General features: G+C 42.8%; 6 non-coding genes across 6 annotated transcripts; all 6 read right to left on the bottom strand.

Annotated features, from left to right (window-relative positions):
• Positions 1-1776: 1776 nt before the first annotated feature.
• Positions 1777-1858, bottom strand: TRNAL-UAG (transfer RNA leucine (anticodon UAG)). Its single transcript has one exon. It is a non-coding gene; the product is annotated as a tRNA-Leu (tRNA).
• A 4146-nt stretch (positions 1859-6004) lies between these two features.
• TRNAL-UAG (transfer RNA leucine (anticodon UAG)) lies at positions 6005-6086 on the bottom strand. Its single transcript has one exon. It is a non-coding gene; the product is annotated as a tRNA-Leu (tRNA).
• A 4117-nt stretch (positions 6087-10203) lies between these two features.
• On the bottom strand, positions 10204-10285 carry TRNAL-UAG (transfer RNA leucine (anticodon UAG)). Its single transcript has one exon. It is a non-coding gene; the product is annotated as a tRNA-Leu (tRNA).
• A 4146-nt stretch (positions 10286-14431) lies between these two features.
• On the bottom strand, positions 14432-14513 carry TRNAL-UAG (transfer RNA leucine (anticodon UAG)). The gene has a single exon. It is a non-coding gene; the product is annotated as a tRNA-Leu (tRNA).
• A 4117-nt stretch (positions 14514-18630) lies between these two features.
• TRNAL-UAG (transfer RNA leucine (anticodon UAG)) lies at positions 18631-18712 on the bottom strand. Its single transcript has one exon. It is a non-coding gene; the product is annotated as a tRNA-Leu (tRNA).
• Positions 18713-22858: 4146 nt separating this feature from the next.
• Positions 22859-22940, bottom strand: TRNAL-UAG (transfer RNA leucine (anticodon UAG)). Its single transcript has one exon. It is a non-coding gene; the product is annotated as a tRNA-Leu (tRNA).
• Positions 22941-23318: the final 378 nt, after the last annotated feature.

The raw sequence follows: 23318 nt of genomic DNA, 5'->3' as shown, positions 1-23318 counted from the left end.
TTGTGGGTTCCCCTGAAGGAGACCAAGAAATTAGCCAAAATACAGTAAAAATGTATTTTTTTAAAAATAAATGGAAAAAAGGGCTGGAGAAGAAGGCTTGTGGTTTTTGTCCCTGAAATTGGCATCCACAAAGGGTTTGCAGTGCTAAAATCACCAGCTTCCCAGCTTTCAGGGACAGGCAGACTTGAATCAGAAAACCCAATTTTTCAACTCAATTTTGGCATTTTACTGGGACATACCCCATTTTTACGATTTTGTGTGCTTTTAGCCTCCTTCCAGTCAGTGACAGAAATGGGTGTGAAACCAATGCTGGATCCCAGTAACCTAAACATTTGTGAAAAGAAGACAACATTCTGAATTCAGCAATGGGTAACTTGTGTAGATCTTACAAGGGTTTCCTACAGAAAATAACAACTGAACTAAAAAAAAAAATTGAAATTGAGGTGAAAAAAACAGCCATTTTTCTCTACGTTTTACTCTGTAACTTTTTTCTGCAATGTCAGAATTTTGAAAGCAATATACCGTCACGTCTGCTGGACTCTTCTGGTTGCGGGGATATATTGGGCTTGTAGGTTCATCAAGAACCCTAGGTATCCAGAGAAAATAAATGAGCTGCACCTTGCAGTGGGTTTTCTTTCTATACCGGGTATACAGCAATTAATTTGCCGAAGTATAAAGAGTGAAAAATAGGTATCAAGAAAACCTTTCTATTTCCAAAATGGGCACAAGATAAGGTGTTGAGGAGCAGTGGTTATTTGCACATCTCTGAATTCTGGGGTGCCCACACTAGCATGCGAATTAAAGGGCATTTCTCATGTAGACGTCTTTTTTACACACTGTCTTATATTTGGAAGGAAAAAATGTAGATAAAGACAAGGGGCAGTAACACTTGTTTTGCTATTCTATGTTTCCTCAAGTCTCCCGATAAAAATGGTACCGCACTTGTGTGGGTAGGCCTAGCGCCCGCGACAGGAAGTGCCCCAAAACACAACGTGGACACATACAATTTTCCCAAGGAAAACCAAAACCTAGGTAAAAGACATTGTCATTTGCAACGCCAATAGCTCTAACTCTCCCAAATGTGAGACCTTTCGCATTGCAAATGCTTGTTTTTTTGTGCAGACAAGTATTCGTGGAGCCTGCTTTGGTTCTTAAGACCTCAGACCTAAAGCAAAGCTTAGACAGAAACATAGCAATGTGCCCTTTGCACACAGTTAGAGATACAACTAAATGGAGTTATATATAGGTGTGCACGGCCATTGTGCACAATTCTGTTGTGATATAAAGTTTCGGTATGGGTTAATGAGAGCTCGTAGTTATGGCCGAGTGGCTAAGGTGATGAGCTTGAAATTCATTGGGGGTTCCTTGCGCAGGTTCGAATCCTGCCGAGTACGTCACTTGTTTATTTTAAACCTGATATTTAAAATAACTGTGAAGAACACATTTACCAACTTTATTTGGGAAGATAGATAATTTGCTTTAAATCTTTATTTAACAGAGGTTCGATTTTATTTTGCAGACAGAAGAGCGGGGTGACCGCGTGGGGAGAACAAATTATTTGTTAAACCTTCCATTTGAAGGTGATCTAAGCAGAATGAAGGAAAACAACAGCAGCGCCCATCAGCCGATTTCTTGGGAGTCCACGGTTTAGGAGTTTACTTAGAAGGAGACTGTAAAAGAGTTTTAAAATTAGGGACCTATTGGTAGAGTCACTGTGCATGCAAATTTAAGGGGCTGGAGGGAGATGCGTCATTAAGATCTGTTAAAATCCATCTCTGGCAGCGGTGGGATTCGAACCCACGCCTCCAAAGAGACTGGAGCCTAAATCCAGCGCCTTAGACCGCTCGGCCACGCTACCTTCAGTTTTCTGTGTGTCTGTGCACTTCATGAGCACCGAAACCCTGCGTCTTGGCACTCAGTGTGGAAAGTCGAGTCGATAAACCGTTTAAAGGACATGATTACAATGTCGGGAGGGTGATGTGGTAATTGAAGGTTATCTCTCTTACTCAGTCACTGCACAAGTCTTCTCCCACCTGCTCGGACCTAGTGCAATCACCTTAAAAGACAACACTCTCCGAGCAATGACTTCCAACCAAGGTATAAGCACCTGCTCTACATAGGCAATGTGACTCCATCATTTTCTAATGAAACAAGTGTTCATACTGGTGGGCTCATTTCTTAGGGTGGGATCTAATGAATGAGCAGTTCATTCAAAAATAACCGAGGAGTTGCACGTATTCATGACATCAGCCCTATTGCCGCACCCAGTCTCCCCAACATACTGTTTAGCTTTCCAGTGACGTCATGTCTTGTGTGGCCTATTCACATTCCGCTGTTAATATTTTTTAGCCAACAGAATTCCACACTTCCCGGTCTTTGAGCTCACATTGAAAAGGCACAAGTCCCAAAATGCAACCGGGTGCTGTTTAAAACTCCAGCACTGGTGGGCGGTGCCCCAGGTGACATGGGGTCCACCTGGATGCTCTGACTGCCTTTCACGTGACAGTCACAGACACACACAGGACAGAGGTTCAAAAGCTATTCTGAAAGAAGTAAGCACAACAGGCCCACGTGAAACTAAACTTTTTAAATAGATGATTTTTGTTTCTATTGACCGGTTTCTCACTCCTTCTGCGCGCCAAGTCAAATGTAAATGAGCCTCGCAATAAAAATGCACAGAGGATGGTAAAATTCACTTCACTCTGCGCTCGTTGATGCTGAGAGCATGGTTGTCAGCCCGCACGCTTGTTATTTTGATGTGGAATTACTTGATTGCTTTGTGATAATTTTCATTACTCCGAATTGGAAGCTCCCCTACCCCAGTAATAACGTTTGAGGTATTACCTCCCTACCACACCAACAAGGCCACCCTCTGACCAAGTCCTTTGCCTCTCTTCAGAACTACCATAAGGCCCTCCATGCACTAGGAACTTTTTGCTTGACGACCATGTAGGCGTCCTTGGAATATTGATATTTAGAAGTAACAATGTTTGTTTATTTTAACTAACTGACCTTTTTAGGGTCTCGCTTGATAGACTCTGTAGTATTCAGTAAAGTGCTTGGAGCCCGCATGTCTCTCACCATTTTTTTTATTTATGTGGCACTCTTCTTTACAGTTTCTTAATTCATCAAGGCATGTCTTGCATCATTTCCGTTCCTCTCTGTAGAGCAGCGACCAAGCGTTGATTGATTCAGCTTAATCAGTGCCTGACCGCTGCTCCCCACCTGATCAAGGTACTATTTTTTCCTTTTACCTTCTAGTGCCCTGCAAACAGAAGGCTTGTGACTGGCAAAAACATGACCAGCAGGTCAACCAAAACTGTTAAGTTTTAAATTTAAATCTAACTTTCTTTTATTTTGCCAAATCGTCTTTTCCCACGTTCCACGCATGTTTTCTTTTGTTTTTGTTCGTGGGCGCTCTTCTCAAAAGATGACGATTAGCTTGTTTAAGATATTGCAAAACAACAGTGTTTCTTTATTATGTGTAAATTCTGAAATTATGCTTTGACACATAATCCTGCGGTACACTTCAATCCACCCCACTCCAATCTGCCCCACTACAATCCACCCCCATCCAGACCACTTCACCCACACTAATCCACCTCACTCCAGTCCAAATCACTCACCCGAATCCAATCCACTCTAACTCATCCCACTCCAACCCTCTCCAGCCACCCCTATCAAATCTGTCTCACTCCAATTTGCCCCCCTCTAATAAAAAACAATCTGCACCACTCCAAAACAATCTGTCCTACTCCGATCCAAAACAATCTGTCCTACTCCGATCCAAAACAATCTGACCCACTCCAATCTGCCCGACTCCACTTCAAAACAATCTCCCCTACTCCAATTCAAAACAATCTACCCCACTGCAATCTTCTGCACTCCAATCCAAAACAAACTACCACACTGCAATCCAAAACAATCTGCCATACTGCAATCCAAAACAATCTGTCCCACCCCAGGCAGTGGTGGCTGGTGCACTTTGAAAGGAGGGGGTGGGAGGGAACAATAGTTCATCTGAAGCTAAGTGAAGAAATTGGAATAAAATAGTGCATTTTAACCCCTTCGCTGCCAGGCCTTTTCCCCCTCAGGTGCCAGGCATTTTTTTGGCTATTTGGGGCAGGACGCGCTTAGGCCATCATACATTTTTGTCCACATAAGCTACCCAGGCCAAATTTGTGTCCTTTTTTAGCAACATCCTAGGGATTCTAGAGGTACCCAGACTTTGTGGGTTCCCCTGAAGGAGACCAAGAAATTAGCCAAAATACAGTAAAAATGTATTTTTTTAAAAATAAATGGAAAAAAGGGCTGGAGAAGAAGGCTTGTGGTTTTTGTCCCTGAAATTGGCATCCACAAAGGGTTTGCAGTGCTAAAATCACCAGCTTCCCAGCTTTCAGGGACAGGCAGACTTGAATCAGAAAACCCAATTTTTCAACTCAATTTTGGCATTTTACTGGGACATACCCCATTTTTACGATTTTGTGTGCTTTTAGCCTCCTTCCAGTCAGTGACAGAAATGGGTGTGAAACCAATGCTGGAACCCAGTAACCTAAACATTTGTGAAAAGAAGACAACATTCTGAATTCAGCAATGGGTAACTTGTGTAGATCTTACAAGGGTTTCCTACAGAAAATAACAACTGAACTAAAAACAAATATTGAAATTGAGGTGAAAAAAACAGCCATTTTTCTCTACGTTTTACTCTGTAACTTTTTTCTGCAATGTCAGAATTTTGAAAGCAATATACCGTTACGTCTGCTGGACTCTTCTGGTTGCGGGGATATATTGGGCTTGTAGGTTCATCAAGAACCCTAGGTATCCAGAGAAAATAAATGAGCTGCACCTTGCAGTGGGTTTTCTTTCTATACCGGGTATACAGCAATTAATTTGCCGAAGTATAAAGAGTGAAAAATAGGTATCAAGAAAACCTTTCTATTTCCAAAATGGGCACAAGATAAGGTGTTGAGGAGCAGTGGTTATTTGCACATCTCTGAATTCTGGGGTGCCCACACTAGCATGCGAATTAAAGGGCATTTCTCATATAGACGTCTTTTTTACACACTGTCTTATATTTGGAAGGAAAAAATGTAGATAAAGACAAGGGGCAGTAACACTTGTTTTGCTATTCTATGTTTCCTCAAGTCTCCCGATAAAAATGGTACCGCACTTGTGTGGGTAGGCCTAGCGCCCGCGACAGGAAGTGCCCCAAAACATAACGTGGACACATACAATTTTCCCAAGGAAAACCAAAACCTAGGTAAAAGACATTGTCATTTGCAACGCCAATAGCTCTAACTCTCCCAAGTGTGAGACCTTTCGCATTGCAAATGCTTGTTTTTTTGTGCAGACAAGTATTCGTGGAGCCTGCTTTGGTTCTTAAGACCTCAGACCTAAAGCAAAGCTTAGACAGAAACATAGCAATGTGCCCTTTGCACACAGTTAGAGATACAACTAAATGGAGTTATATATAGGTGTGCACGGCCATTGTGCACAATTCTGTTGTGATATAAAGTTTCGGTATGGGTTAATGAGAGCTCGTAGTTATGGCCGAGTGGCTAAGGTGATAAGCTTGAAATTCATTGGGGGTTCATTGCGCAGGTTCGAATCCTGCCGAGTACGTCACTTGTTTATTTTAAACCTGATATTTAAAATAACTGTGAAGAACACATTTACCAACTTTATTTGGGAAGATAGATAATTTGCTTTAAATCTTTATTTAACAGAGGTTCGATTTTATTTTGCAGACAGAAGAGCGGGGTGACCGCGTGGGGAGAACAAATTATTTGTTAAACCTTCCATTTGAAGGTGATCTAAGCAGAATGAAGGAAAACAACAGCAGCGCCCATCAGCCGATTTCTTGGGAGTCCACGGTTTAGGAGTTTACTTAGAAGGAGACTGTAAAAGAGTTTTAAAATTAGGGACCTATTGGTAGAGTCACTGTGCATGCAAATTGAAGGGGCAGGAGGGAGATGCGTCATTAAGATCTGTTAAAATCCATCTCTGGCAGCGATGGGATTCGAACCCACGCCTCCAAAGAGACTGGAGCCTAAATCCAGCGCCTTAGACCGCTCGGCCACGCTACCTTCAGTTTTCTGTGTGTCTGTGCACTTCATGAGCACCGAAACCCTGCGTCTTGGCACTCAGTGTGGAAAGTCGAGTCGATAAACCGTTTAAAGGACATGATTACAATGTCGGGAGGGTGATGTGGTAATTGAAGGTTATCTCTCTTACTCAGTCACTGCACAAGTCTTCTCCCACCTGCTCGGACCTAGTGCAATCACCTTAAAAGACAACACTCTCCGAGCAATGACTTCCAACCAAGGTATAAGCACCTGCTCTACATAGGCAATGTGACTCCATCATTTTCTAATGAAACAAGTGTTCATACTGGTGGGCTCCTTTCTTAGGGTGGGATCTAATGAATGAGCAGTTCATTCAAAAATAACCGAGGAGTTGCACGTATTCATGACATCAGCCCTATTGCCGCACCCAGTCTCCCCAACATACTGTTTAGCTTTCCAGTGACGTCATGTCTTGTGTGGCCTATTCACATTCCGCTGTTAATATTTTTTAGCCAACAGAATTCCACACTTCCGTCTTTGAGCTCACATTGAAAATGCACAAGTCCCAAAATGCAACCGGGTGCTGTTTAAAACTCCAGCACTGGTGGGCGGTGCCCCAGGTGACATGGGGCCCACCTGGATGCTCTGACTGCCTTTCACGTGACAGTCACAGACACACACAGGACAGAGGTTCAAAAGCTATTCTGAAAGAAGTAAGCACAACAGGCCCACGTGAAACTAAACTTTTTAAATAGATGATTTTTGTTTCTATTGACCGGGTTCTCACTCGTTCTGCGCGCCAAGTCAAATGTAAATGAGCCTCGCAATAAAAATGCACAGAGGATGGTAAAATTCACTTCACTCTGCGCTCGTTGATGCTGAGAGCATGGTTGTCAGCCCGCACGCTTGTTATTTTGATGTGGAATTACTTGATTGCTTTGTGATAATTTTCATTACTCCGAATTGCAAGCTCCCCTACCCCAGTAATAACGTTTGAGGTATTGCCTCCCTACCACACCAACAAGGCCACCCTCTGACCAAGTCCTTTGCCTCTCTTCAGAACTACCATAAGGCCCTCCATGCACTAGGAACTTTTTGCTTGACGAGCATGTAGGCGTCCTTGGAATATTGATATTTAGAAGTAACAATGTTTGTTTATTTTAACTAACTGACCTTTTTAGGGTCTCGCTTGATAGACTCTGTAGTATTCAGTAAAGGGCTTGGAGCCCGCATGTCTCTCACCATTTTTTAATTATGTGGCACTCTTCTTTACAGTTTCTTAATTCATCAAGGCATGTCTTGCATCATTTCCGTTCCTCTCTGTAGAGCAGCGACCAAGCGTTGATTGATTCAGCTTAATCAGTGCCTGACCGCTGCTCCCCACCTGATCAAGGTACTATTTTTTCCTTTTACCTTCTAGTGCCCTGCAAACAAAAGGCTTGTGACTGGCAAAAACATGACCAGCAGGTCAACCAAAACTGTTAAGTTTTCAATTTAAATCTAACTTTCTTTTATTTTGCCAAATCGTCTTTTCCCACGTTCCACGCATGTTTTCTTTTGTTTTTGTTCGTGGGCGCTCTTCTCAAAAGATGACGATTAGGTTGTTTAAAATATTGCAAAACAACAGTGTTTCTTTATTATGTGTAAATTCTGAAATTATGCTTTGACACATAATCCTGCGGTACACTTCAATCCACCCCACTCCAGTCTGCCCCACTACAATCCACCCCCATCCAGACCTCTTCACCCACACTAATCCACCTCACTCCAGTCCAAATCACTCACCCGAATCCAATCCACTCTAACTCATCCCACTCCAACCCTCTCCAGCCACCCCTATCAAATCTGTCTCACTCCAATTTGCCCCCCTCTAATAAAAAACAATCTGCACCACTCCAAAACAATCTGTCCTACTCCGATCCAAAACAATCTGACCCACTCCAATCTGCCCGACTCCACTTCAAAACAATCTCCCCTACTCCAATTCAAAACAATCTACCCCACTGCAATCTTCTGCACTCCAATCCAAAACAAACTACCACACTGCAATCCAAAACAATCTGCCATACTGCAATCCAAAACAATCTGTCCCACCCCAGGCAGTGGTGGCTGGTGCACTTTGAAAGGAGGGGGTGGGAGGGAACAATAGTTCATCTGAAGCTAAGTGAAGAAATTGGAATAAAATAGTGCATTTTAACCCCTTCGCTGCCAGGCCTTTTCCCCCTCAGGTGCCAGGCATTTTTTTGGCTATTTGGGGCAGGACGCGCTTAGGCCATCATACATTTTTGTCCACATAAGCTACCCAGGCCAAATTTGTGTCCTTTTTTAGCAACATCCTAGGGATTCTAGAGGTACCCAGACTTTGTGGGTTCCCCTGAAGGAGACCAAGAAATTAGCCAAAATACAGTAAAAATGTATTTTTTTAAAAATAAATGGAAAAAAGGGCTGGAGAAGAAGGCTTGTGGTTTTTGTCCCTGAAATTGGCATCCACAAAGGGTTTGCAGTGCTAAAATCACCAGCTTCCCAGCTTTCAGGGACAGGCAGACTTGAATCAGAAAACCCAATTTTTCAACTCAATTTTGGCATTTTACTGGGACATACCCCATTTTTACGATTTTGTGTGCTTTTAGCCTCCTTCCAGTCAGTGACAGAAATGGGTGTGAAACCAATGCTGGATCCCAGTAACCTAAACATTTGTGAAAAGAAGACAACATTCTGAATTCAGCAATGGGTAACTTGTGTAGATCTTACAAGGGTTTCCTACAGAAAATAACAACTGAACTAAAAAAAAAAATTGAAATTGAGGTGAAAAAAACAGCCATTTTTCTCTACGTTTTACTCTGTAACTTTTTTCTGCAATGTCAGAATTTTGAAAGCAATATACCGTCACGTCTGCTGGACTCTTCTGGTTGCGGGGATATATTGGGCTTGTAGGTTCATCAAGAACCCTAGGTATCCAGAGAAAATAAATGAGCTGCACCTTGCAGTGGGTTTTCTTTCTATACCGGGTATACAGCAATTAATTTGCCGAAGTATAAAGAGTGAAAAATAGGTATCAAGAAAACCTTTCTATTTCCAAAATGGGCACAAGATAAGGTGTTGAGGAGCAGTGGTTATTTGCACATCTCTGAATTCTGGGGTGCCCACACTAGCATGCGAATTAAAGGGCATTTCTCATGTAGACGTCTTTTTTACACACTGTCTTATATTTGGAAGGAAAAAATGTAGATAAAGACAAGGGGCAGTAACACTTGTTTTGCTATTCTATGTTTCCTCAAGTCTCCCGATAAAAATGGTACCGCACTTGTGTGGGTAGGCCTAGCGCCCGCGACAGGAAGTGCCCCAAAACACAACGTGGACACATACAATTTTCCCAAGGAAAACCAAAACCTAGGTAAAAGACATTGTCATTTGCAACGCCAATAGCTCTAACTCTCCCAAATGTGAGACCTTTCGCATTGCAAATGCTTGTTTTTTTGTGCAGACAAGTATTCGTGGAGCCTGCTTTGGTTCTTAAGACCTCAGACCTAAAGCAAAGCTTAGACAGAAACATAGCAATGTGCCCTTTGCACACAGTTAGAGATACAACTAAATGGAGTTATATATAGGTGTGCACGGCCATTGTGCACAATTCTGTTGTGATATAAAGTTTCGGTATGGGTTAATGAGAGCTCGTAGTTATGGCCGAGTGGCTAAGGTGATGAGCTTGAAATTCATTGGGGGTTCCTTGCGCAGGTTCGAATCCTGCCGAGTACGTCACTTGTTTATTTTAAACCTGATATTTAAAATAACTGTGAAGAACACATTTACCAACTTTATTTGGGAAGATAGATAATTTGCTTTAAATCTTTATTTAACAGAGGTTCGATTTTATTTTGCAGACAGAAGAGCTGGGTGACCGCGTGGGGAGAACAAATTATTTGTTAAACCTTCCATTTGAAGGTGATCTAAGCAGAATGAAGGAAAACAACAGCAGCGCCCATCAGCCGATTTCTTGGGAGTCCACGGTTTAGGAGTTTACTTAGAAGGAGACTGTAAAAGAGTTTTAAAATTAGGGACCTATTGGTAGAGTCACTGTGCATGCAAATTGAAGGGGCAGGAGGGAGATGCGTCATTAAGATCTGTTAAAATCCATGTCTGGCAGCGGTGGGATTCGAACCCACGCCTCCAAAGAGACTGGAGCCTAAATCCAGCGCCTTAGACCGCTCGGCCACGCTACCTTCAGTTTTCTGTGTGTCTGTGCACTTCATGAGCACCGAAACCCTGCGTCTTGGCACTCAGTGTGGAAAGTCGAGTCGATAAACCGTTTAAAGGACATGATTACAATGTCGGGAGGGTGATGTGGTAATTGAAGGTTATCTCTCTTACTCAGTCACTGCACAAGTCTTCTCCCACCTGCTCGGACCTAGTGCAATCACCTTAAAAGACAACACTCTCCGAGCAATGACTTCCAACCAAGGTATAAGCACCTGCTCTACATAGGCAATGTGACTCCATCATTTTCTAATGAAACAAGTGTTCATACTGGTGGGCTCATTTCTTAGGGTGGGATCTAATGAATGAGCAGTTCATTCAAAAATAACCGAGGAGTTGCACGTATTCATGACATCAGCCCTATTGCCGCACCCAGTCTCCCCAACATACTGTTTAGCTTTCCAGTGACGTCATGTCTTGTGTGGCCTATTCACATTCCGCTGTTAATATTTTTTAGCCAACAGAATTCCACACTTCCCGGTCTTTGAGCTCACATTGAAAAGGCACAAGTCCCAAAATGCAACCGGGTGCTGTTTAAAACTCCAGCACTGGTGGGCGGTGCCCCAGGTGACATGGGGTCCACCTGGATGCTCTGACTGCCTTTCACGTGACAGTCACAGACACACACAGGACAGAGGTTCAAAAGCTATTCTGAAAGAAGTAAGCACAACAGGCCCACGTGAAACTAAACTTTTTAAATAGATGATTTTTGTTTCTATTGACCGGTTTCTCACTCCTTCTGCGCGCCAAGTCAAATGTAAATGAGCCTCGCAATAAAAATGCACAGAGGATGGTAAAATTCACTTCACTCTGCGCTCGTTGATGCTGAGAGCATGGTTGTCAGCCCGCACGCTTGTTATTTTGATGTGGAATTACTTGATTGCTTTGTGATAATTTTCATTACTCCGAATTGGAAGCTCCCCTACCCCAGTAATAACGTTTGAGGTATTACCTCCCTACCACACCAACAAGGCCACCCTCTGACCAAGTCCTTTGCCTCTCTTCAGAACTACCATAAGGCCCTCCATGCACTAGGAACTTTTTGCTTGACGACCATGTAGGCGTCCTTGGAATATTGATATTTAGAAGTAACAATGTTTGTTTATTTTAACTAACTGACCTTTTTAGGGTCTCGCTTGATAGACTCTGTAGTATTCAGTAAAGTGCTTGGAGCCCGCATGTCTCTCACCATTTTTTTTATTTATGTGGCACTCTTCTTTACAGTTTCTTAATTCATCAAGGCATGTCTTGCATCATTTCCGTTCCTCTCTGTAGAGCAGCGACCAAGCGTTGATTGATTCAGCTTAATCAGTGCCTGACCGCTGCTCCCCACCTGATCAAGGTACTATTTTTTCCTTTTACCTTCTAGTGCCCTGCAAACAGAAGGCTTGTGACTGGCAAAAACATGACCAGCAGGTCAACCAAAACTGTTAAGTTTTAAATTTAAATCTAACTTTCTTTTATTTTGCCAAATCGTCTTTTCCCACGTTCCACGCATGTTTTCTTTTGTTTTTGTTCGTGGGCGCTCTTCTCAAAAGATGACGATTAGCTTGTTTAAGATATTGCAAAACAACAGTGTTTCTTTATTATGTGTAAATTCTGAAATTATGCTTTGACACATAATCCTGCGGTACACTTCAATCCACCCCACTCCAATCTGCCCCACTACAATCCACCCCCATCCAGACCACTTCACCCACACTAATCCACCTCACTCCAGTCCAAATCACTCACCCGAATCCAATCCACTCTAACTCATCCCACTCCAACCCTCTCCAGCCACCCCTATCAAATCTGTCTCACTCCAATTTGCCCCCCTCTAATAAAAAACAATCTGCACCACTCCAAAACAATCTGTCCTACTCCGATCCAAAACAATCTGTCCTACTCCGATCCAAAACAATCTGACCCACTCCAATCTGCCCGACTCCACTTCAAAACAATCTCCCCTACTCCAATTCAAAACAATCTACCCCACTGCAATCTTCTGCACTCCAATCCAAAACAAACTACCACACTGCAATCCAAAACAATCTGCCATACTGCAATCGAAAACAATCTGTCCCACCCCAGGCAGTGGTGGCTGGTGCACTTTGAAAGGAGGGGGTGGGAGGGAACAATAGTTCATCTGAAGCTAAGTGAAGAAATTGGAATAAAATAGTGCATTTTAACCCCTTCGCTGCCAGGCCTTTTCCCCCTCAGGTGCCAGGCATTTTTTTGGCTATTTGGGGCAGGACGCGCTTAGGCCATCATACATTTTTGTCCACATAAGCTACCCAGGCCAAATTTGTGTCCTTTTTTAGCAACATCCTAGGGATTCTAGAGGTACCCAGACTTTGTGGGTTCCCCTGAAGGAGACCAAGAAATTAGCCAAAATACAGTAAAAATGTATTTTTTTAAAAATAAATGGAAAAAAGGGCTGGAGAAGAAGGCTTGTGGTTTTTGTCCCTGAAATTGGCATCCACAAAGGGTTTGCAGTGCTAAAATCACCAGCTTCCCAGCTTTCAGGGACAGGCAGACTTGAATCAGAAAACCCAATTTTTCAACTCAATTTTGGCATTTTACTGGGACATACCCCATTTTTACGATTTTGTGTGCTTTTAGCCTCCTTCCAGTCAGTGACAGAAATGGGTGTGAAACCAATGCTGGATCCCAGTAACCTAAACATTTGTGAAAAGAAGACAACATTCTGAATTCAGCAATGGGTAACTTGTGTAGATCTTACAAGGGTTTCCTACAGAAAATAACAACTGAACTAAAAAAAAAAATTGAAATTGAGGTGAAAAAAACAGCCATTTTTCTCTACGTTTTACTCTGTAACTTTTTTCTGCAATGTCAGAATTTTGAAAGCAATATACCGTCACGTCTGCTGGACTCTTCTGGTTGCGGGGATATATTGGGCTTGTAGGTTCATCAAGAACCCTAGGTATCCAGAGAAAATAAATGAGCTGCACCTTGCAGTGGGTTTTCTTTCTATACCGGGTATACAGCAATTAATTTGCCGAAGTATAAAGAGTGAAAAATAGGTATCAAGAAAACCTTTCTATTTCCAAAATGGGCACAAGATAAGGTGTTGAGGAGCAGTGGTTATTTGCACATCTCTGAATTCTGGGGTGCCCACACTAGCATGCGAATTAAAGGGCATTTCTCATGTAGACGTCTTTTTTACACACTGTCTTATATTTGGAAGGAAAAAATGTAGATAAAGACAAGGGGCAGTAACACTTGTTTTGCTATTCTATGTTTCCTCAAGTCTCCCGATAAAAATGGTACCGCACTTGTGTGGGTAGGCCTAGCGCCCGCGACAGGAAGTGCCCCAAAACACAACGTGGACACATACAATTTTCCCAAGGAAAACCAAAACCTAGGTAAAAGACATTGTCATTTGCAACGCCAATAGCTCTAACTCTCCCAAATGTGAGACCTTTCGCATTGCAAATGCTTGTTTTTTTGTGCAGACAAGTATTCGTGGAGCCTGCTTTGGTTCTTAAGACCTCAGACCTAAAGCAAAGCTTAGACAGAAACATAGCAATGTGCCCTTTGCACACAGTTAGAGATACAACTAAATGGAGTTATATATAGGTGTGCACGGCCATTGTGCACAATTCTGTTGTGATATAAAGTTTCGGTATGGGTTAATGAGAGCTCGTAGTTATGGCCGAGTGGCTAAGGTGATGAGCTTGAAATTCATTGGGGGTTCATTGCGCAGGTTCGAATCCTGCCGAGTACGTCACTTGTTTATTTTAAACCTGATATTTAAAATAACTGTGAAGAACACATTTACCAACTTTATTTGGGAAGATAGATAATTTGCTTTAAATCTTTATTTAACAGAGGTTCGATTTTATTTTGCAGACAGAAGAGCGGGGTGACCGCGTGGGGAGAACAAATTATTTGTTAAACCTTCCATTTGAAGGTGATCTAAGCAGAATGAAGGAAAACAACAGCAGCGCCCATCAGCCGATTTCTTGGGAGTCCACGGTTTAGGAGTTTACTTAGAAGGAGACTGTAAAAGAGTTTTAAAATTAGGGACCTATTGGTAGAGTCACTGTGCATGCAAATTGAAGGGGCAGGAGGGAGATGCGTCATTAAGATCTGTTAAAATCCATCTCTGGCAGCGATGGGATTCGAACCCACGCCTCCAAAGAGACTGGAGCCTAAATCCAGCGCCTTAGACCGCTCGGCCACGCTACCTTCAGTTTTCTGTGTGTCTGTGCACTTCATGAGCACCGAAACCCTGCGTCTTGGCACTCAGTGTGGAAAGTCGAGTCGATAAACCGTTTAAAGGACATGATTACAATGTCGGGAGGGTGATGTGGTAATTGAAGGTTATCTCTCTTACTCAGTCACTGCACAAGTCTTCTCCCACCTGCTCGGACCTAGTGCAATCACCTTAAAAGACAACACTCTCCGAGCAATGACTTCCAACCAAGGTATAAGCACCTGCTCTACATAGGCAATGTGACTCCATCATTTTCTAATGAAACAAGTGTTCATACTGGTGGGCTCCTTTCTTAGGGTGGGATCTAATGAATGAGCAGTTCATTCAAAAATAACCGAGGAGTTGCACGTATTCATGACATCAGCCCTATTGCCGCACCCAGTCTCCCCAACATACTGTTTAGCTTTCCAGTGACGTCATGTCTTGTGTGGCCTATTCACATTCCGCTGTTAATATTTTTTAGCCAACAGAATTCCACACTTCCGTCTTTGAGCTCACATTGAAAATGCACAAGTCCCAAAATGCAACCGGGTGCTGTTTAAAACTCCAGCACTGGTGGGCGGTGCCCCAGGTGACATGGGGCCCACCTGGATGCTCTGACTGCCTTTCACGTGACAGTCACAGACACACACAGGACAGAGGTTCAAAAGCTATTCTGAAAGAAGTAAGCACAACAGGCCCACGTGAAACTAAACTTTTTAAATAGATGATTTTTGTTTCTATTGACCGGGTTCTCACTCGTTCTGCGCGCCAAGTCAAATGTAAATGAGCCTCGCAATAAAAATGCACAGAGGATGGTAAAATTCACTTCACTCTGCGCTCGTTGATGCTGAGAGCATGGTTGTCAGCCCGCACGCTTGTTATTTTGATGTGGAATTACTTGATTGCTTTGTGATAATTTTCATTACTCCGAATTGCAAGCTCCCCTACCCCAGTAATAACGTTTGAGGTATTGCCTCCCTACCACACCAACAAGGCCACCCTCTGACCAAGTCCTTTGCCTCTCTTCAGAACTACCATAAGGCCCTCCATGCACTAGGAACTTTTTGCTTGACGAGCATGTAGGCGTCCTTGGAATATTGATATTTAGAAGTAACAATGTTTGTTTATTTTAACTAACTGACCTTTTTAGGGTCTCGCTTGATAGACTCTGTAGTATTCAGTAAAGGGCTTGGAGCCCGCATGTCTCTCACCATTTTTTAATTATGTGGCACTCTTCTTTACAGTTTCTTAATTCATCAAGGCATGTCTTGCATCATTTCCGTTCCTCTCTGTAGAGCAGCGACCAAGCGTTGATTGATTCAGCTTAATCAGTGCCTGACCGCTGCTCCCCACCTGATCAAGGTACTATTTTTTCCTTTTACCTTCTAGTGCCCTGCAAACAAAAGGCTTGTGACTGGCAAAAACATGACCAGCAGGTCAACCAAAACTGTTAAGTTTTCAATTTAAATCTAACTTTCTTTTATTTTGCCAAATCGTCTTTTCCCACGTTCCACGCATGTTTTCTTTTGTTTTTGTTCGTGGGCGCTCTTCTCAAAAGATGACGATTAGCTTGTTTAAAATATTGCAAAACAACAGTGTTTCTTTATTATGTGTAAATTCTGAAATTATGCTTTGACACATAATCCTGCGGTACACTTCAATCCACCCCACTCCAGTCTGCCCCACTACAATCCACCCCCATCCAGACCTCTTCACCCACACTAATCCACCTCACTCCAGTCCAAATCACTCACCCGAATCCAATCCACTCTAACTCATCCCACTCCAACCCTCTCCAGCCACCCCTATCAAATCTGTCTCACTCCAATTTGCCCCCCTCTAATAAAAAACAATCTGCACCACTCCAAAACAATCTGTCCTACTCCGATCCAAAACAATCTGACCCACTCCAATCTGCCCGACTCCACTTCAAAACAATCTCCCCTACTCCAATTCAAAACAATCTACCCCACTGCAATCTTCTGCACTCCAATCCAAAACAAACTACCACACTGCAATCCAAAACAATCTGCCATACTGCAATCCAAAACAATCTGTCCCACCCCAGGCAGTGGTGGCTGGTGCACTTTGAAAGGAGGGGGTGGGAGGGAACAATAGTTCATCTGAAGCTAAGTGAAGAAATTGGAATAAAATAGTGCATTTTAACCCCTTCGCTGCCAGGCCTTTTCCCCCTCAGGTGCCAGGCATTTTTTTGGCTATTTGGGGCAGGACGCGCTTAGGCCATCATACATTTTTGTCCACATAAGCTACCCAGGCCAAATTTGTGTCCTTTTTTAGCAACATCCTAGGGATTCTAGAGGTACCCAGACTTTGTGGGTTCCCCTGAAGGAGACCAAGAAATTAGCCAAAATACAGTAAAAATGTATTTTTTTAAAAATAAATGGAAAAAAGGGCTGGAGAAGAAGGCTTGTGGTTTTTGTCCCTGAAATTGGCATCCACAAAGGGTTTGCAGTGCTAAAATCACCAGCTTCCCAGCTTTCAGGGACAGGCAGACTTGAATCAGAAAACCCAATTTTTCAACTCAATTTTGGCATTTTACTGGGACATACCCCATTTTTACGATTTTGTGTGCTTTTAGCCTCCTTCCAGTCAGTGACAGAAATGGGTGTGAAACCAATGCTGGATCCCAGTAACCTAAACATTTGTGAAAAGAAGACAACATTCTGAATTCAGCAATGGGTAACTTGTGTAGATCTTACAAGGGTTTCCTACAGAAAATAACAACTGAACTAAAAAAAAAAATTGAAATTGAGGTGAAAAAAACAGCCATTTTTCTCTACGTTTTACTCTGTAACTTTTTTCTGCAATGTCAGAATTTTGAAAGCAATATACCGTCACGTCTGCTGGACTCTTCTGGTTGCGGGGATATATTGGGCTTGTAGGTTCATCAAGAACCCTAGGTATCCAGAGAAAATAAATGAGCTGCACCTTGCAGTGGGTTTTCTTTCTATACCGGGTATACAGCAATTAATTTGCCGAAGTATAAAGAGTGAAAAATAGGTATCAAGAAAACCTTTCTATTTCCAAAATGGGCACAAGATAAGGTGTTGAGGAGCAGTGGTTATTTGCACATCTCTGAATTCTGGGGTGCCCACACTAGCATGCGAATTAAAGGGCATTTCTCATGTAGACGTCTTTTTTACACACTGTCTTATATTTGGAAGGAAAAAATGTAGATAAAGACAAGGGGCAGTAACACTTGTTTTGCTATTCTATGTTTCCTCAAGTCTCCCGATAAAAATGGTACCGCACTTGTGTGGGTAGGCCTAGCGCCCGCGACAGGAAGTGCCCCAAAACACAACGTGGACACATACAATTTTCCCAAGGAAAACCAAAACCTAGGTAAAAGACATTGTCATTTGCAACGCCAATAGCTCTAACTCTCCCAAATGTGAGACCTTTCGCATTGCAAATGCTTGTTTTTTTGTGCAGACAAGTATTCGTGGAGCCTGCTTTGGTTCTTAAGACCTCAGACCTAAAGCAAAGCTTAGACAGAAACATAGCAATGTGCCCTTTGCACACAGTTAGAGATACAACTAAATGGAGTTATATATAGGTGTGCACGGCCATTGTGCACAATTCTGTTGTGATATAAAGTTTCGGTATGGGTTAATGAGAGCTCGTAGTTATGGCCGAGTGGCTAAGGTGATGAGCTTGAAATTCATTGGGGGTTCCTTGCGCAGGTTCGAATCCTGCCGAGTACGTCACTTGTTTATTTTAAACCTGATATTTAAAATAACTGTGAAGAACACATTTACCAACTTTATTTGGGAAGATAGATAATTTGCTTTAAATCTTTATTTAACAGAGGTTCGATTTTATTTTGCAGACAGAAGAGCTGGGTGACCGCGTGGGGAGAACAAATTATTTGTTAAACCTTCCATTTGAAGGTGATCTAAGCAGAATGAAGGAAAACAACAGCAGCGCCCATCAGCCGATTTCTTGGGAGTCCACGGTTTAGGAGTTTACTTAGAAGGAGACTGTAAAAGAGTTTTAAAATTAGGGACCTATTGGTAGAGTCACTGTGCATGCAAATTGAAGGGGCAGGAGGGAGATGCGTCATTAAGATCTGTTAAAATCCATGTCTGGCAGCGGTGGGATTCGAACCCACGCCTCCAAAGAGACTGGAGCCTAAATCCAGCGCCTTAGACCGCTCGGCCACGCTACCTTCAGTTTTCTGTGTGTCTGTGCACTTCATGAGCACCGAAACCCTGCGTCTTGGCACTCAGTGTGGAAAGTCGAGTCGATAAACCGTTTAAAGGACATGATTACAATGTCGGGAGGGTGATGTGGTAATTGAAGGTTATCTCTCTTACTCAGTCACTGCACAAGTCTTCTCCCACCTGCTCGGACCTAGTGCAATCACCTTAAAAGACAACACTCTCCGAGCAATGACTTCCAACCAAGGTATAAGCACCTGCTCTACATAGGCAATGTGACTCCATCATTTTCTAATGAAACAAGTGTTCATACTGGTGGGCTCATTTCTTAGGGTGGGATCTAATGAATGAGCAGTTCATTCAAAAATAACCGAGGAGTTGCACGTATTCATGACATCAGCCCTATTGCCGCACCCAGTCTCCCCAACATACTGTTTAGCTTTCCAGTGACGTCATGTCTTGTGTGGCCTATTCACATTCCGCTGTTAATATTTTTTAGCCAACAGAATTCCACACTTCCCGGTCTTTGAGCTCACATTGAAAAGGCACAAGTCCCAAAATGCAACCGGGTGCTGTTTAAAACTCCAGCACTGGTGGGCGGTGCCCCAGGTGACATGGGGTCCACCTGGATGCTCTGACTGCCTTTCACGTGACAGTCACAGACACACACAGGACAGAGGTTCAAAAGCTATTCTGAAAGAAGTAAGCACAACAGGCCCACGTGAAACTAAACTTTTTAAATAGATGATTTTTGTTTCTATTGACCGGTTTCTCACTCCTTCTGCGCGCCAAGTCAAATGTAAATGAGCCTCGCAATAAAAATGCACAGAGGATGGTAAAATTCACTTCACTCTGCGCTCGTTGATGCTGAGAGCATGGTTGTCAGCCCGCACGCTTGTTATTTTGATGTGGAATTACTTGATTGCTTTGTGATAATTTTCATTACTCCGAATTGGAAGCTCCCCTACCCCAGTAATAACGTTTGAGGTATTACCTCCCTACCACACCAACAAGGCCACCCTCTGACCAAGTCCTTTGCCTCTCTTCAGAACTACCATAAGGCCCTCCATGCACTAGGAACTTTTTGCTTGACGACCATGTAGGCGTCCTTGGAATATTGATATTTAGAAGTAACAATGTTTGTTTATTTTAACTAACTGACCTTTTTAGGGTCTCGCTTGATAGACTCTGTAGTATTCAGTAAAGTGCTTGGAGCCCGCATGTCTCTCACCATTTTTTTTATTTATGTGGCACTCTTCTTTACAGTTTCTTAATTCATCAAGGCATGTCTTGCATCATTTCCGTTCCTCTCTGTAGAGCAGCGACCAAGCGTTGATTGATTCAGCTTAATCAGTGCCTGACCGCTGCTCCCCACCTGATCAAGGTACTATTTTTTCCTTTTACCTTCTAGTGCCCTGCAAACAGAAGGCTTGTGACTGGCAAAAACATGACCAGCAGGTCAACCAAAACTGTTAAGTTTTAAATTTAAATCTAACTTTCTTTTATTTTGCCAAATCGTCTTTTCCCACGTTCCACGCATGTTTTCTTTTGTTTTTGTTCGTGGGCGCTCTTCTCAAAAGATGACGATTAGCTTGTTTAAGATATTGCAAAACAACAGTGTTTCTTTATTATGTGTAAATTCTGAAATTATGCTTTGACACATAATCCTGCGGTACACTTCAATCCACCCCACTCCAATCTGCCCCACTACAATCCACCCCCATCCAGACCACTTCACCCACACTAATCCACCTCACTCCAGTCCAAATCACTCACCCGAATCCAATCCACTCTAACTCATCCCACTCCAACCCTCTCCAGCCACCCCTATCAAATCTGTCTCACTCCAATTTGCCCCCCTCTAATAAAAAACAATCTGCACCACTCCAAAACAATCTGTCCTACTCCGATCCAAAACAATCTGTCCTACTCCGATCCAAAACAATCTGACCCACTCCAATCTGCCCGACTCCACTTCAAAACAATCTCCCCTACTCCAATTCAAAACAATCTACCCCACTGCAATCTTCTGCACTCCAATCCAAAACAAACTACCACACTGCAATCCAAAACAATCTGCCATACTGCAATCCAAAACAATCTGTCCCACCCCAGGCAGTGGTGGCTGGTGCACTTTGAAAGGAGGGGGTGGGAGGGAACAATAGTTCATCTGAAGCTAAGTGAAGAAATTGGAATAAAATAGTGCATTTTAACCCCTTCGCTGCCAGGCCTTTTCCCCCTCAGGTGCCAGGCATTTTTTTGGCTATTTGGGGCAGGACGCGCTTAGGCCATCATACATTTTTGTCCACATAAGCTACCCAGGCCAAATTTGTGTCCTTTTTTAGCAACATCCTAGGGATTCTAGAGGTACCCAGACTTTGTGGGTTCCCCTGAAGGAGACCAAGAAATTAGCCAAAATACAGTAAAAATGTATTTTTTTAAAAATAAATGGAAAAAAGGGCTGGAGAAGAAGGCTTGTGGTTTTTGTCCCTGAAATTGGCATCCACAAAGGGTTTGCAGTGCTAAAATCACCAGCTTCCCAGCTTTCAGGGACAGGCAGACTTGAATCAGAAAACCCAATTTTTCAACTCAATTTTGGCATTTTACTGGGACATACCCCATTTTTACGATTTTGTGTGCTTTTAGCCTCCTTCCAGTCAGTGACAGAAATGGGTGTGAAACCAATGCTGGATCCCAGTAACCTAAACATTTGTGAAAAGAAGACAACATTCTGAATTCAGCAATGGGTAACTTGTGTAGATCTTACAAGGGTTTCCTACAGAAAATAACAACTGAACTAAAAAAAAAAATTGAAATTGAGGTGAAAAAAACAGCCATTTTTCTCTACGTTTTACTCTGTAACTTTTTTCTGCAATGTCAGAATTTTGAAAGCAATATACCGTCACGTCTGCTGGACTCTTCTGGTTGCGGGGATATATTGGGCTTGTAGGTTCATCAAGAACCCTAGGTATCCAGAGAAAATAAATGAGCTGCACCTTGCAGTGGGTTTTCTTTCTATACCGGGTATACAGCAATTAATTTGCCGAAGTATAAAGAGTGAAAAATAGGTATCAAGAAAACCTTTCTATTTCCAAAATGGGCACAAGATAAGGTGTTGAGGAGCAGTGGTTATTTGCACATCTCTGAATTCTGGGGTGCCCACACTAGCATGCGAATTAAAGGGCATTTCTCATGTAGACGTCTTTTTTACACACTGTCTTATATTTGGAAGGAAAAAATGTAGATAAAGACAAGGGGCAGTAACACTTGTTTTGCTATTCTATGTTTCCTCAAGTCTCCCGATAAAAATGGTACCGCACTTGTGTGGGTAGGCCTAGCGCCCGCGACAGGAAGTGCCCCAAAACACAACGTGGACACATACAATTTTCCCAAGGAAAACCAAAACCTAGGTAAAAGACATTGTCATTTGCAACGCCAATAGCTCTAACTCTCCCAAATGTGAGACCTTTCGCATTGCAAATGCTTGTTTTTTTGTGCAGACAAGTATTCGTGGAGCCTGCTTTGGTTCTTAAGACCTCAGACCTAAAGCAAAGCTTAGACAGAAACATAGCAATGTGCCCTTTGCACACAGTTAGAGATACAACTAAATGGAGTTATATATAGGTGTGCACGGCCATTGTGCACAATTCTGTTGTGATATAAAGTTTCGGTATGGGTTAATGAGAGCTCGTAGTTATGGCCGAGTGGCTAAGGTGATGAGCTTGAAATTCATTGGGGGTTCATTGCGCAGGTTCGAATCCTGCCGAGTACGTCACTTGTTTATTTTAAACCTGATATTTAAAATAACTGTGAAGAACACATTTACCAACTTTATTTGGGAAGATAGATAATTTGCTTTCAATCTTTATTTAACAGAGGTTCGATTTTATTTTGCAGACAGAAGAGCGGGGTGACCGCGTGGGGAGAACAAATTATTTGTTAAACCTTCCATTTGAAGGTGATCTAAGCAGAATGAAGGAAAACAACAGCAGCGCCCATCAGCCGATTTCTTGGGAGTCCACGGTTTAGGAGTTTACTTAGAAGGAGACTGTAAAAGAGTTTTAAAATTAGGGACCTATTGGTAGAGTCACTGTGCATGCAAATTGAAGGGGCAGGAGGGAGATGCGTCATTAAGATCTGTTAAAATCCATCTCTGGCAGCGATGGGATTCGAACCCACGCCTCCAAAGAGACTGGAGCCTAAATCCAGCGCCTTAGACCGCTCGGCCACGCTACCTTCAGTTTTCTGTGTGTCTGTGCACTTCATGAGCACCGAAACCCTGCGTCTTGGCACTCAGTGTGGAAAGTCGAGTCGATAAACCGTTTAAAGGACATGATTACAATGTCGGGAGGGTGATGTGGTAATTGAACGTTATCTCTCTTACTCAGTCACTGCACAAGTCTTCTCCCACCTGCTCGGACCTAGTGCAATCACCTTAAAAGACAACACTCTCCGAGCAATGACTTCCAACCAAGGTATAAGCACCTGCTCTACATAGGCAATGTGACTCCATCATTTTCTAATGAAACAAGTGTTCATACTGGTGGGCTCCTTTCTTAGGGTGGGATCTAATGAATGAGCAGTTCATTCAAAAATAACCGAGGAGTTGCACGT

Source organism: Pleurodeles waltl, chromosome 12, assembly GCF_031143425.1.
Source record: "Pleurodeles waltl isolate 20211129_DDA chromosome 12, aPleWal1.hap1.20221129, whole genome shotgun sequence".
Classification (NCBI taxonomy): domain Eukaryota; kingdom Metazoa; phylum Chordata; class Amphibia; order Caudata; family Salamandridae; genus Pleurodeles; species Pleurodeles waltl.
This window is presented reverse-complemented; position numbering and strand designations above follow the sequence as displayed.